Below are 6,000 nucleotides of genomic sequence, written 5' to 3' on the forward strand. Positions count from 1 at the left end.
TCCTAAGATGAGTGGGAAAGAAAAGAAAGACATAAACAGTATTTTCTATAATAATAATAATAATAATAATAATAAAAATCTATGGTATCAGTAACCTACAAGCAGCAATAAAAGGGCGATCAGAAATAGATTTCCTCTGCAGTCTTAGTGCCCGTGGGTCAATATATGGAGAGACGGGCACTGATTCCATTAGAATTTGATGTGTTAAATGTTCATGGTAGAATTTCTGGGCAAACAATTAGGAATGTACTTCAATATGGTGTCAGAAGAAGAAAGCTTAGAGAGATGAGAAGTTGATGTCGGGTGTTGGAAGCTTCATGCAGCAATAACTGAGATCAAGGAAGGAAAAGGAGGTATTGTTCAGACATGCAGATAACCCAAGAGTGTTAGGGGGACTTTGGGAGTATTCCCAAACAGGTATTTCCATCTGTTTAGGGACAAGAGAAAACCAGGAAATAGAAAAAGTAGTTTTTTACTTTACTTAACATCCTAAGATAGTAAGAAATAACACCAGCTAGCATCCTCTGTTTGTTAAATAGATAAATTGGTAAAATAGAAATTAACGGTACACTCAGAAGCGATGCTAAAAAATAATGACAGGTGTCATATTTTAATTTATATTGCCTCAGTTGAGGAAATAATCCATAAGAACACCCTTGGAATGATTGGAATCGTTGGATTAATCAGATTAATTTTGATACTAGTGAGCTAATAAAATATATTTAATAACAGGAACCATAATGATACCATTAATAACGTAGGAGGGAAAATTCCCTTCAAAACCAGAAAGATACAAGAATGATCACCCAGAGGTGGATTGCATTGTCAAAACAGGAATTTTTCCGCAGATTCCTCAGTCCTCCAATTTTAATAAATGTGCCTGGTGCCTTTAGCTGTGCCTAAAAGTGGTAAAAGAACTTTGCTTCCGAAAGTGATCCTTTGCTTGAAACCATGACCTTTCTCCAAGAGAACTGGTAAGCATGCTTTTATCAAAACAGATGAGTAGATGTTTTCCTTCGCAAATGGTTACATTTGTGAACGAGTTTATCCCAGTACTGAAAAGCACAGCACTGTTGAGAAACACATAGGCCTACCCCACCCCAAAGAGATAAACACTTCCTACACCCCAAAAGTTGTACAGGTATGTTTGGAAAGTATTGGGAGATGGAGAATGTATTGATAAAGAATGGTATACGTCGTAAAACACTTACCTGAGGAATGGCATGGAAAGCCGAGTGTAACAGATCCGAATGTGCCATCAAGGGCAAGCCAACAGAGTGGAAAGGACAGGTGGAGTGTCTGGATTCCCAAAGAGGTACAAGTCCAGCCTTCCAAAATACCAGTGGCATCAATGCCCTGCTTTATCCTGAGCGTACCATTAATTTGCAGACCATCAAACACCTGGCTAACGTTTCCCCTAGCAGTGAGAAATTCTGTGGGACACTGTGATGGTGACACGTGATGGCCAGGCATAAATGGCGGTCAGGGCAGTGAGAGGCCAGACGTCTGTGACACGTGAACTTGTGCGCCGCCAGGTCTGCATCGTACGGTCATCAGTGGTGCACATGATACGAGAACTCAGTGCCTGCCTCCCTCTCTCTGCTCTCTATGGTCTGTAGTTGCCACTTAGCTTGCTGTAGGGACCATGCAAATTTCAGTTAGGCACTGGTGATCCTGTGCAATCTGTCCTGGTGTTGTCTGTCCTTGAACTCTCAACATAAGCCTTTGTTACCTCGTGAGGTGTGATTTCTCAGAATAAACAAGGAGGAAGCAATTTTAAAGTTGTGTGCATCCAATAAGATAGTTACAAAACATTTAGAGCAAGAAAGGTCACAACGTCTGTGAGAAATTCAAAGTCATAGTTGTAGATTTTAACACAACTGTCTCAGATGGTGATAGCGGAAAACATAGTCACTTAGATTTTAGGAGCATTGAAGAACATGGATCACCGTGAAGAACAAAATTAACATTAAGGGGTTTTCACACTGTAATGATGAAAAAACAACTGTAGGGGCGTCTGGGTGGCTCAGTTGGTTAAGCGGCCGACTTCAGCTCAGGTCAAGATCTCGCGGTCTGTGAGTTCGAGCCCCGCGTCGGGCTCTGTGCTGACACCTCAGAGCCCGGAGCCTGTTTCAGATTCTGTGTCTCCCTCTCTCTGACCCTCCCCTGTTCATGCTCTGTCTCTCCCTGTCTCAAAAATAAATAAAACGTTAAAAAAAATTTAAAAAAAAAAGAAAAAACAACTGTAACTACATGCAACAAAATATGGTTCCTAAATATATTAAAATTAACAAACCAGATGGAAAGATATTGACCATGTTCTCTATTTATAATCTTTAAAAACAAGTACCTATGATCAATGCTGCCTATAATCAATACTTAAAGACGCTAAACAAAATTAGTTTTGGAATGAGGACCATGCTTGGCTCGAGTGTGAGAGGAAGTTTGACTGAAGGAAGCATGTGGAGGGTGTGGGGGTCCTCGTGTGCTGGTGCTAGCCGTACCTTCACCTGAGGGGCAGTTAGGCGAATGTTTGTAATTATTCTTAAACTAGACTGCATATGAAATTATTATTTAAAAATTATTTTTAAAATTTTCTTTTAATGTTTATTTTGAGAGAGTGGGGAGGAGAGAGAGCAGGGGAGGGACAGAGAAAGAGACAGAGAGGGAGTGAGACAATCCCATTCAGGCTCCACATCATCAGCACAGAGCCTGACGTGGGGCTTGAGATCATGACCCGAGCCAAAATCAAGGGTTGGACACTCAATCGATGGAGCCACCCAGGTGCTCCTAAAAATTATTATTGAACATACAGTCTCTTCCATTTGTAAGATGTGTATCATGCCAGCCATACCAGCAATCAATGAGTGAAACAAAACACGGTCTCGTAAGACTTATAACAGCTCGTTTCAGTCGTAGGAGAACAGAGGAGCGGAGTATATTCAGATCATCCATCCACTTTTGTACATGTGAAATTCTAAGTTCTTGCACAAATTTAGCTTACTATTTTCTTTACTTTTCCCGTCTTATTTCTCAAGGTTTTTTTGGTTTTAGTCAACCCTTGTCCTTATACGAATTCTATTTTTGTTTTGCTTACAGTGCTCTATTTCAGTTTTCACAAAATACGTTCACTATGGATCAATCATCAGAGGTCTTTCAAAGGCTTTGGTAGACCCCAGGAAGCCTCTAGTCCAGGTTACAGATGAGTAAGATAGTGTTCGGATTAGAGAAGTGACCTGGTTGAGGTTGCCTGTGAAACCGTTGTAGAGCCATGACCCAAGCAGGATCCTGGCTTTCACTTAGAGGTTCCCAGTGTGGTTCAGTGCTGCCAAACATCCATAGCGGAAGGTGCTGGAAGGGGCCTGCAGGATAGAGCATCTCTCTGGTTCCGTTATGCTCTCTTGGCTTTTTGTTTGTTTGTTTGCTCCTGCAGGGTTACGTGGTCATCAGCGGTGCACATGACAGGGGAACTGGTGTCGCTCTGCCCCAGTCACACACACCCTGAGCACCCAGTCTCTTGGCACAAATGTGCTCAACCTTGGTGACCCCCTCCCTGGTCTTCCCAATGCACATCCCTCACGCTTTGCATCTGGCCCGCAGAGGAGCACCTGTCACCCTCTGCTCACTTGGCCAGGGGATCATGTTCTTTTTGAAGTGACACTAGTGGGTCAGGGATGGCTACAGCAACCCAACTCTGCCATCCACTCATCCTTGGCTGCATTCCACCAAAGTCCAGGCTTGGAGATGGATCCCTTCCAAGCTCTTCTTTCTATGGGCATTCTCCTCAGCCAAATGGGACCTTTTAGAATGTTCTTTACATCTTCATAGGTATCCATCTCTCATAGGCTAACAATTCCTGGAGTAGACTTCTCTTAAACATACACAACAGTTCCTCTTTCTAAATTTCTGTCTCTTGGTTGGACCCAGGTCGATCCAATGATCTACAGTAGAAATGGTCTCCACATTAGCCATATTTATTAAGAAGGTTTCGCAACTGTCACTGGATCAAAGCAAGTTTATCTGGCTCCAAAACTTACCATTTGTGACCCATGTAGCTCTGCCCATAAAGAGAACTCTGAGTTCTCCATCACTTTTGAGATTAGAATCACCAACAAGCCTGTATCATGGGGAATATGTATGCTGGCTTCGTATGTCATAACTTGGACTTGCCTGAAAACCTTCCCAAACAAGTATTCAGGCTAATGTTTAATCTCCGCCATGAATCCTGCATCTAAGTGACTGTCTCCAACTCCAACCAGCTGCCCTTGCCTTCAGGCGAGACGGCGCTCTGTCTCTTGAGCTATCTGAACACAAGACACCAGACATGCAATCCCCAATGTCGTCCTCCCCTCGTTCACTGGGTTTACTTTCTGTCTTCACACGTGGCCCTCAGTTTCACTGAGCAGCTATCCTGGGAGAAGCAGATCCTTCACGAGAAAGACTAAGAGAACAACACAGTAGGAAACCCCTGGGTTTGAGGGAGCAAATTAAAACAATCTCTGGCTTTCAAATAATGGGTGACTCAACAGAGATGGGGAAGGGAATGAGACAATTAATGTGATGTTCTACTGATGGTCTGATCTCTAGAATCTTGGCAAGGCTGAGACCTAGAAGAGTGGAAATCAGTCGGTTAGAGCAAATATGTATCAGATATATATCTAAAAGGTAAGTGTGAAACTATTGTCTGAGGTGGTCTATAGTTGCCTGAAAGGAAAATGTGTACAGATACAGGCTAATTTGGAATTCTTTTCATCCATTTTGCAGAACAACTCATGTTTAACCTAACTGTCTCCCACTATGATTGTGGTTCCTCTGCCTGTATCGTTCAATTACGTCCAGCGCTGTCTGAAGACAGTTGCATGTGAACTGAATATCAACATATGCAGCAAATATCTGGAAACTTTCTGACTGCTTTGGGCTCTATCCATGGGTGAAACTGATCAACCCTTGCTCTGAAGTTAAAAAAAATGTTCAGCATAGTTTGTCACTTAGAAAATATAGCCAAAATTAATTTCCAGTATATCAGGGTAAAACTTCATATTCTGAATTTGAGAAAGACAATTGTTTTTGCAAAAAAAAAAAACAAACCTGTAGGAAAGTATAAGAACTGTGTTCTTCCTTTCTCTTTCTTTCTTTCTTTCTTTCTTTCTTTCTTTCTTTCTTTCTTTCTTTCTTTCTACTAGTCTGTCAGTTCTACAGTGTACCTACCTAATTCCTGACTAGTTTATATTGGCAACCAAGTCAATACCCACATCAGTTTAAGAGGAAACATTTCATTTGGGTAAATGTATTACCAGATTCATTGAAATAAAAGGCCAATTTACTCACAACAGTTAATCCATAATTTGATGTAGATACTTACCCATTGATAGCCACAGGACATAAAAAACTTTATTAAAGAAAACAAAAAGCAGCTAGTTTAAATCGTGTTAGCACTTTAAAATTGGCTGTCTACTGAAGATTTTACTAACGTTACGTTTAAAGTAACATTCTCACCTGAATACCTTTATGAGAATGTGTTGAAAACAGAATAATTTGGAAAGCTACAAATACAAAATCTATGATTCTTTAAATCATCTTAGTATTATAATATAGTAATTATGTTAATATAATTTTAGGTATAACATATGATATATAATTAGATGGCATATAATGCATAAAATATATTCCTCTTACCATAATTATAGTATGCTATATTTATATGTTAAGTACAATATGTAACATCATACACAATAGATAATCTGTGTTGTATTTTAACAGGTATACCTGTCTTCCATTCATCTTACAATGTATTAAATAACAAACTTAACAAGCATCCATAGAAGTTTTTGTTTTGTTTCAGCAATTAAACATCTAGGGACAGAATATTGACTTTGTATTTTCAAGAGATTTCTTTCTTTAAACAAAGTGATCATAGATTCACAGTAAATAAAATCTGTCACGGAGTTCTCAATCAAACTGCCTCTGACTTTCTTCCTCACAAGGAAGTTGTGTATTGCA

Source organism: Acinonyx jubatus, chromosome A2 (assembly GCF_027475565.1).
Source record: "Acinonyx jubatus isolate Ajub_Pintada_27869175 chromosome A2, VMU_Ajub_asm_v1.0, whole genome shotgun sequence".
NCBI classification, from domain to species: domain Eukaryota; kingdom Metazoa; phylum Chordata; class Mammalia; order Carnivora; family Felidae; genus Acinonyx; species Acinonyx jubatus.